This window comes from Triticum aestivum, chromosome 4D (genome assembly GCF_018294505.1).
Source record: "Triticum aestivum cultivar Chinese Spring chromosome 4D, IWGSC CS RefSeq v2.1, whole genome shotgun sequence".
In the NCBI taxonomy this organism is placed as follows: Eukaryota; Viridiplantae; Streptophyta; class Magnoliopsida; order Poales; family Poaceae; genus Triticum; species Triticum aestivum.
The window spans coordinates 51786158-51796455 of NC_057805.1; positions in this window are offsets into that span (position 1 = coordinate 51786158).

The following is a 10298-nucleotide window of genomic DNA, read 5'->3' on the forward strand; positions in this document are numbered from 1 at the left end:
GATGATAGACTACTCATATCAATAAGGAATTCCTTCTTTTCCGGAAGCCCATTCGGACAGAACTCCAAAGTTAAGCGTGCTCAGCTTGGAGTAGTTTCAGGATGGGTGACCGACCGGGAAGTTTCTCCCGGGTGCGCACGAGTGAGGACAAAGTGCGTAGAAAAGACTAGTATTGATCTGTGAGGCCAGTCTAGATCCTGCCAGGAGTAACGACCACCGGCGGGTGTGTCCGGGGCATTACAAGTTAGTATCAGAGCCGACCCTCGCGGTTACACAGATGTTTGCGGATAGGTGCGCAGTCATGTTGTTCATGACGTTTGTGACCCGTCGTGGCACACGGCATGGCACATGTACCGGACTGGATACACAGACGTATGTGCCAAGAGGGAACGTTCCTGTGGCCCGACGAGGACGTCGGTTCCTCTGAGTGGGGGTGTATGTGATAGCCTGACTTGTTAGGGATGATAGACTACTCATATCAATAAGGAATTCCTTCTTTTCCGGAAGCCCATTCGGACAGAACTCCAAAGTTAAGCGTGCTCAGCTTGGAGTAGTTTCAGGATGGGTGACCGACCGGGAAGTTTCTCCCGGGTGCGCACGAGTGAGGACAAAGTGCGCAGAAAAGACTAGTATTGATCTGTGGGGCCAGTCTAGATCCTGCCAGGAGTAACGACCACCGGCGGGTGTGTCCGGGGCGTTACAGGCCATCCCTCCACTCACCCACACCCCCTGTTATTCTGCGGCGACGGCAGCGCAGCCGAACCAGTGAACCCTCGTACTTCTCTCCGCGTGTGCATCCACTGCCGCGTCTTCCCCGGCTCCGCGTCGTCCCCTTCCTAGGCCTCGCCATCGTCCACCGCCCTGGTGCTCTCGGCGCGGCGTGGTCAACGTGGTCAAGGAACGACTTCCATCGGACATGGACTGTACGTGGAGAGGCTGACAGCTGGGTCCACGGCAGCCGCAAGGAAGTGCCTCCTTATTACGCGGAAAATAATTATTCCTCCACCTAACAGCGGGACCCACCGGACGGGCCACCAGTATTTTGCAAAAAAAATCATTTCCCCCTGACTGCTGGGACCCACCGGACGGGCCACCGTATTTCGCGAAAAAAACATTCCCCCCGCTGTCAGCTCGGACCCACCGGAAGTGCCTCCTTATTATGCACAAAAAAATTAATACTCCCCCGGCTAGCTGGGACCCACCTTGGTGGGAGGCTGACTTGTGGGCCTACTAAGTTGACGGGGACGAAGGGCTTTGTCAACTTAGTCAATATGAACGATTATAGCTCTAGTGACCGTACGATGTCCATCCAACGGCCGTAGTGCTTCTTCAACCTCTGGTCTTCTTGCTCCAGCCGCCCAAAGCAGCGCCGGTCGTGCCGCATGCTCCTGCCTCCCGTGGCCGGCTGTACTGCCGCAGAGGCCTCACCGCCCCTACTATTCCCACCACTGGCCAGGCCCTGCGGCGACGGCAGCCTCACACCGCAGCCGAACCAGTGAACCCTCGTACTCCTCTCTGCACGGGCTTCCACTGCCACGTCTTCCCCGGCTCCGCGTCGTCCCCTTCCTAGGCCTCGCCGTCGTCCACCGCTGTGGTGCTCTCCGCGCGGCGTGGTCAACGTGGTCAAGGAACGACTTCCATCGGAAGAATACTGTACGTGGAGAGGCTGACAGTTGGGTCCACGACCATAGCCCAGTTTTTTTGTGATTTGCCAAGTAAGTCGCTTTGTCAGGCCTGTTGGGCTGCAAATCTTTCAAGACGAGGAGAGCTTTCATTCGGCTGGCCGAGAAAATGGCCCATCAGTAATGAGAAATGGGCTGTACATTTTTAAAACACATCAAACCTGCAATTAGTTTCAAATATCTTTTTTTTCATTTCAAGATTTTAAATTACATTAATTTTTATGCGTGGAGAATTTGTTGAATTTTATATTGATATACATTTATTTTTAAAATTAGTTTGAATGTGAGTCGAAATTTCGGGATTAAAAACAGTTCGGACCGCACCGAAATATGCAAAATTTCATATAATTTTTTAACCGTGGCCAAAATATGGGCTGTAATGCTAACAAAAAGAATATGGGCTCCAAAAAAACCTCAAGAATTAGCAAATGGGCTGTAAATTATTAGAAATAATGGCAGATGGGTTGTATGCTGTTTTCCACAGATTTGAGGCTTTCCTAAAAAAAAGGTTGACGCACAAGCACTGACTGTTGGATGTCCATCCAACGGCCGTCGTGCATCTTCAATCTCTGCTCTTCCTGCTCCAGCCGCTCAAACAAGCGCCGGCGGGACTGCCTGCTCCCTCCTCCCCGCGGCCGGCTGTGCTGCCGCGCAGGCCTCACCGCCCCACCGTACTCCCATCGCTGGCCTAGCCATCCCTCTACTCACCCACACCTGCTGTTATTCTCCGGCGATGGCAGACGAACCAGTAAACCCTCGTACAGTCGTACTCCCCTCCGCGTGGGAAACAACTGCCGAGTCTTCCCTGCCTACGTGACGTCCCCTTCCTAGGCCTCGCCGTCGTCCACCGCCGTGGTGCTCTCGGCGCGGCGTGGTCAATGTGGTCAACGACCGACTTCCATCGGAAGAGTACTGTGCGTGGAGACGCTGACAGCTGGGTCCACGGCCGCAGCAAGGAAGTGCCTCCTTATTACGCGTAAAATAATTATTCCTCCACCTGACAGCGGGGACCCACCGGACGGGCCACCATATTTCGCGAAAAAAACGTTTCCCCCCTGACTGCTGGGACCCACCAGCTACACCTTCGCACGCAAGGAAGTGCGTCCGGGCAAAAAAAACAAAACGATTCGCCCCCCTGACTGCTGGGACCCACCAGCTACATCTTCGCACGCAAGGAAGTGCCTGACAGTCGGGACCCACCTGGTCGAAGCGTACGTAGCATTGTCATTCTGGTCGCGAACGTGTACGTACATATATACTGGTGGATGTAGAGGCGCGCACGTGTCGTAGTCGAGGCGTGTACGTGTCGTAGTAGAGGCGCACACGTAGCATGTACACGTACGTACAGCGGCCAGGGTGCAAGAAAGAAAATACGGCCACGTATGTGTACATACGGGGGGGTCTCGAACGCCTACTCGCGCATACGTACGGCCAGGGCTCGTGTACATGGGTGGGTCGGAACGGAGAAACAGCGTCGTCGTCGTGTTCATGGGGAGGCAACGGAATGCGTCGTGTTCATGGGGAGGCAACGGAATGCGTCGTGTTCATGGGGAGGCAACGGAATGCGTCGTGTTCATCGGGAGGCCACGGAACGCGTGGGAGCCAACCGGCTGGGTCGGAACGGAATGCGTGGTCGTGTTCATCGGGAGGGCTTGGACGGAATAGGCGATGGAAACGAGGCCTGGCGTACCACACAACGGAGGAAACGGACCTCCTACGTTCGGAACGGGGTCCTGTTGATTGGGAGGGGTCTGGCGTACCGCAAAACGGAGGAAACGGACCTCTTACAGTCGAAACGGGGGTCCTGTTGATCGGGAAGGGTGTGGCGTACCACAAAACGGACCTCCTACGGTCGAAACGGGGGTCCTGTTGATCGGGAGGGGTGTGGCATACCGCAAAACGGACGAAACGGACCTCCTACGGTCGAAATGGGGGTCCTGTTCATCGGGAGGGGTGTGGCGTACCGCAAAACGGGACTCCACGGGATACTGTTCATCTCCACCGTCGACCTCCTCCAGCCTCCATGGGCTACCGTCAACCTCCTCCAGCCTCCACAGGCTCCTGTTCATCCAGCCTCCACCGCGTGCTACTCCACCGGCTACTGTTCAACCACCCCTCCACGGGCACCCCTCCATCGTCTACTGTTCATCCAGCCCTCCACACCACGGGGTCCTATTCAACCACCCCTCCACGGGCACCCCTCCACCGTCTACTGTTCATCCAGCCCTCCACCACACCACGGGGTCCTGTTCATCCAGAGGCAACGCCACCGCTCACTGTTCATCCAAAACCCCCCGCAACACTCACTGTTCATCCCAGAGGCAGCATCGATCGGCTTCAGTTAGCAGCAGTAGCGAAGGAATCGCTCAATCAGGTTCAGTTAACAGCCATCGATCGATCGCTCGGGTTCAGTAACGCGTAGCCTGCAGTGCAATCGCTCGGGTTCAGTTAGAGCCCAACACCTCGCTCGGGTTCAGTTAGAGTCAACGCCTCGCACACACGCGCGTACGTGTACGAGAGAAACGCGCATCGCTCGGCCCCCGACCTCCCACTGTAACCGGGAACTCCCCAAAATTTTCCTCGCCCTCTCTTCTACCACGGTTTTTTCCGTCATGGACGGCCCAAAGAATGTCATGCAGCTGCGTCTCCGGCCCGCCCAGGACGAAAAGCCCATTTTCGGTCATGATTTTTTGTCATAGAAGTAGGAGCCCACCACATCTATGATGATACCGGGTTTTGTCACAATTATCGTCATAGAAGTGTCATATGTATGACAGAAACAAATTTCGTTCGGCCCAAAATGTCACGGATGTGTCTTTTTTTTGTAGTGATTGGTATAATTATGAATTCCTTGGGGATATCTTGTTCTTTCCTTGTGTAACCATTTCGTGTGTACATCCTTCTTTGTGGATTGATATCATCATGATTTTCATCTACCTAGAATCTTGTACACTTGAGAGAAGAGAAGTTACATCTTTAGTGGATATCCTTATTCTTCCACGTCCATCTTTCTTTCCTTTGTATTTCCTAGGTGGCTCCGTGAAAGGATTTGTCTTGAGTGCGGATCTTATATCTGTGCATCTTGTTTCACTCTTGTGTGGTGAAGATTATTTTCCTCTTGCTTGTTATGATGAGGCTTTTGCCAATTTTTATTGGTATCCCTCCTCTTAACGGAGCTTCCTTTTATATCTTCACCACGGGTTGTCACAAGCATAGGTTCTTTATTTGCTTATTAGTGAGCTTGTGAACCCCTTTTGCTAGTTGTGTGTGGGAATGATAGGCCTTGCACCGTGTGTCTCATTCATTCAATACTAGATTGATGCTTAATGCTCATCCGCTCATTAGTCTTCTCAAGTGCATTGCCTTGACTCACACACATCGGTTTTGGTTGAGCCTTTTCCTAAGTTGCCTCGTTTACATGTTGCTCAACCATGTGTTTGTTGCAAGTGCTAGGCTTTGTTTCCTATTTGCTCTCTTGCACTTGTTGTTAGTTTCTATTGATTTTGGGGGAGCTATGATCCTATTTTGTGCACTTGGTATCCTAATACAAAAAATTCTTATGTGTGCACAGATCATGGGGGGATTCTCTAGTTTCTTTAGACCACTCCTTTGCTCTTATCATAATATCCTTTATTCATGTGGCTCGTAGGATCATTGGCCTAGTTGGTTCAATTGGTATCTTTTGATTGCTTGATTGCTTGTTTCTCTCTTTGTTATGTATTTGCAGCATATCATTCTTTTGCAATCTTTGGGCCTCAATATAGTTTGTCTTCCTCCAAGTATTTACCGTTGGATATGTGTATTGCATTCCACTCTCTTGTTGAGAAATACACAATTTATGGAGGACCACAATTTATATTGGCCTTCTAAGCTTTTCGCCCATTTTGGCAATCGATGCCAATGGGGGAGAAGTTTCAGAGAGTTTTGTGGAGAAGCTTCGGTTTATGTTTCCTTAGCATTTGCATCTCATTCGCATGCATTATTGGTTGTTTCCTTGCATGGTGATGCATAATTCCTTATATAAACTCTCTTGAAAGTGATTGTCATCAATTACCAAAATGGGGGAGATTGAAAGGACATGAGGTGCCCCCATGTGTGGTTTTGGTAATTGATGACATTCTCTATGGACTAATGGTTGTATTGAGTTATATTTGAAGGATTTGTCCATAGGCACTTCTTGAAGTCCATGTGTTGGTTTCAAGGAGTTTATGTGTTGACCAAGGTGCTATTAAGGAATTATCCAAAGATTGGTCATGTGAGAGTTGAGCTTATTGCAAGCATGTCTTGAAAAAGAAGATTGTGTGATCATTCATGCTTACCTTCAAGGCATCATCCAAATGAAGAGAGTTGGAAAGGTTCAAGGTTGATCAATACTAAGTCAAGAGTGAATCAAATTCATCAAATCACAAAGCGTAGAAGATGTACCGAGAGGGATCAAGTGATCCCATGGTATGGTAAGCATTGTCCATTATGCTTTGTGTACTAACCCATCTTCTTCGTGAGAGTTCTATGTGGGGTTAGGTTGCAGTGTGCACGTTCAAGTGATGCATCACGAAGAGATCAAGTGCTTGAAGATTGCCGTCCATTGTGGTGACAATGGACTTTGTGAAGATGTGCCGAAAAGTGGCTCACCCATAATGGAGTATGGGGGAGAAATCTACTAGTCTTCACCGAGCCAACACAATCAAGAAAGATGGTCCTACTTGAGGAAGTCAAGATCGTCTACATCTAGCTCAAGTGGACTTTGTGCAAGGCAAAGGTTTGGCTTGATAGGTTCTCTATTTTACCGGTCTCACGGTGGTAGTTTGGAGATCGGGTTATAGGATCGTTTGCCGTACTATCAAGGGGGGCTCTCAAGTGAGTAGCTTGGTTGTATCGTTCGTAGAGAGCTCAAACCATTGCATGCTTGCATCATCTTTCTTGGTTCTTATTTTGTTTTCTCCTAGTGAGATTTGGAGCTTATGGTCATCTTCTTGACAAGCTCGAGTTCATCAAAAACGGAGTTCACATGCTTCTTCTATTGCGTTTTTGGTGTTGGAGGTTTTATCGGTCTTATTCGAGGAAGGGTTCTCACCATTTTCTTATGGGACTTTTCTAATTTGCTTCTTATTGGTATTTCTATCAAGATTGTGTTAGCCCTTGTCGCTAGCTTTCCAACAAACTAGGTTTCGTTGAATTCGGAGTCCGTTTGCAGAAGTTGTGTCAGTTTTGGTGTCCTTATAAAAGCTGCAGCGGTACTACCGCTCGTGGGAGCGGTACTACCGCTTGGAGGGGATGTATTTTTTTACTACCGCTTTTGGGAGCAGTACTACCGCTTGGAGCAGTACTACCGCAACTACTTCCGTCGCTACTTCCGCTCTGGACCAAAAACTCGTCACAAGTCCAGCGGTGGTAGGCACGGATGTATTTTTTTAGTACCGCTCACAAGCAGTAGTACCGCTACCCTTTGAGGTAGTACCACTACCCATAGCGGTAGTACCGTGAGGACGAGCGGTAGTACCGCTCTGTGCGGGCTGTGAGCATAACGGTTGGATTTTCCCCACCTATAAAAGGGGGTCTTCTTCCCCAATGAACCTTATCTTTTGAGCTCGTGTTCTTCCCCCATTGTTGATCTTCTTCGAGCTTGCTATCTCTCAATCCCTCCATGGATTCTTGCTAGTTTTGGGGGGAAAAGAGAGAGGAGATCTAGATCCACATTTCCACCAATCACTTTCTCCTCTATGTGAGGGGAACCCCTTGGATCTAGATCTTGGAGTTCTTGGTGTTCTCCTTCTTGCTCTTCCTCTCATTTCCCTCCCTAGCATTAGTTGTTTTGGTGGGATTTGGGAGAGAAGGACTTGGGCACTCCGTGTGTCCTTGCCATTGCATTTGGTGCATAGGTTTGAGTTCTCCACGGTGATACGTGGAAGTTACAAGTTGAGAATCTTATTACTCTTGGGTGCTTGGCACCCTTGAGCTTGTTCCTCTTGGGTGCTTGGGCGCCCTAGACGGTTGGTGGTGTTCGGAGCTCAATCATTGTGGTGTAAAACTCCGGGCAAGCGTCAGGGTCTCCAATTAGGTTGTGGAGATCACCTCGAGCAATTTGACGGGTTCCGGTGACCGCCCCCAAGGGTTGCCAAAGTGTACGGGTTCTGTGACCACCCCCAAGGATTGCCATTTGTACGGGTTCGGTGACCGCCCTCAAGGGTCCCTTAGTGGAATCACGACATCTTGCATTGTGCGAGGGCGTGAGGAGATTACGGTGGCCCTAGTGGCTTCTTGGGGAGCATTGTGCCTCCACACCACTCCAAACGGAGATTAGCATCCGCAAGTGTGTGAACTTGGGATACATCGTCGTCTCCGCGTGCCTCGGTTATCTCTTACCCAAGCCCTTTACTTATGCACTTTACTTTGTGATAGTCATATTGTTTCTTGTCATATATCTTGTTTTCACTTAGTTGTTTATCTTGCTTAGCATAAGTTGTTGATGCAAATAGGTGAGCCTATGTGCTTGATAAATTAACCGCTAGGTTTATTCCGCATTTGTTTAAGCCTAAACCGTAATTATTTTAAAGCGCCTATTCACCCCCTCTAGGCGACATCCTTGATCTTTCACCATTCTCATGTTTTTTTGTAAACAAATACACTCTCACTGGAAGGATGCGTATGGCGTTTGCCTATTTTCATGTCGTTGATTTGACCAACCAAATACATGTTACATGTCATCAAAAGCATATTTGTGGATTCATATGCAGATGGAGTTTAAAACGTATACTTTTCATCATATATAATACAACATATATTTGGCTAGTCATAGTCAAGTTTCCTATGCACATGTCTGGAGAGTAGTAGTTTTTTCATATTATTTTCTTTACGCGAAAAACTGGAACACGTCTATCATTCTTTTGAAAAGAACAAGCACATCCACTCTCGCCTTGAAATGGCTCCATGTTTTGTGCCTGTTCTTTAAAAATGTTGGCAGGAGGATTTTGGAATCCATTTGATAAGGAAGATGCATTACAAGAACTCCTTCAAAAGGAGGAAAGCACTGCAAAAAAGTCAACGAAAAAGGAAGAAGAGGAAAAAGGACTCCGTCGGCACCACCACAAACCCAAGCTCTGCCGTCAATCGTGCACACCATCGGAATCCATCATCGGGATCTCCAAGGTGGTGCCTCCAAGTAGGAACACGATGTTGAGGAGACCGCCGTCACCGGATCTGGCATATCCTAATATTAAGGTTTTCACCCGAAGATCTCACGCCATGAGGTACAAAAGGCAATCGGCTTGAAAATGGTACCACTAAGGAGGAAGACAACATCCGTGGACGCCGTTACTGTTGGCAGCGACATGGTCGATGCAGGATTTCCATTCGAAACCAAGACTTCCCCCAACAATTCCAAGATCCGATGCCACCCAGCGCCATTGGGCAGAACGAGATCAAACACACACTACCAGAAAATGGACCGGTCGCCGCCGCACACAGGAACTCGACGATCACACACCAACTTGCATGTTTACACCGGCGCACACATGACCTGGACGAGCCATGCCGGATCTGGCCATCTTCTACCTCCGTGCGATGAATTGGGCGATAATCTGCACCACATCGTCCATAAAAACCTAAGAGAGAATCGATCTTGACGGCCCACACCGCCACACGATGGAACTCGGTGAAATCCAAGCCAAAACTAAGCGGCCTGCACCACCCGCACAAGAACAGGACTATACGTGTTGGATTTGGTCTCCTCAAGTCTTCTCCAGCACTACACATGTTGGACGACGCTGCAGCTCAAATGAGCTGGACGTGGACACGCCTCCTGAAGGGAGGAAACCACTAACAACGTCTAACACCCCCCCACTACTGCCTCCACCAGCCAAACGCTGCAGCAACTAGCGCACGACGCTGCACCGTAGCGCGTTTCCAGTGGCGCCCAACCCTCCATCCACCAGTCGACAGATGACCAGATCTGGCCGCCCGGCAGCTGCGACCCAGCTCCTTCGCCACCCGTGGCCTTCTCGCGTCGATGACACGCGACAAGCCACCAGTCGCCGCCATGGCGCGCCAGACAGCGATCACCCGCGCCTCCGCTTGGCGCAGCTGCCTCATGCAACCCACCTCACGTGCGGTAGAGGGAGAGCCACACGGCCTTTGCACGGCGGCGCGGGAGGGGGGGGGGGATGGAGGTGTGGCGGTGCCCACGTCGCCCGCAGGGAGCGACACGCGTCGACCTCCATGGCTGGTAATTTTGTTCCAAACTCCACATGCCCGCCCCTGATTTCCCCGGTGGCAAAGCTGACTCAGCAAAAGCAAGCACGTCATCGGCATCAGCAGCAGCAGCCAAAAGAGCAGCGAAAAACGACTCCAAAACACGCGCCCGCTGCTGCGCGGGCCCGTCCCGCGCCGGCGCCGGCACGCGCAAATCCCAAAAACGGAAACGAAAACGAAAACGAGCCGCGAATCACACAGCCCGCCTGCGCCACGCCGTACCACTCTCTCAATTAAAAATTAAATCTCTCCCGGACAGACACACCCACACTCAAAACAAAAACGATTCGCGCGCGCTCACTCCTCGCCCGCTCCTCCCTTCCCCGCCTCCGTTCGAAACGATTCAAGTTTCCACGCCCTCCGAAAACA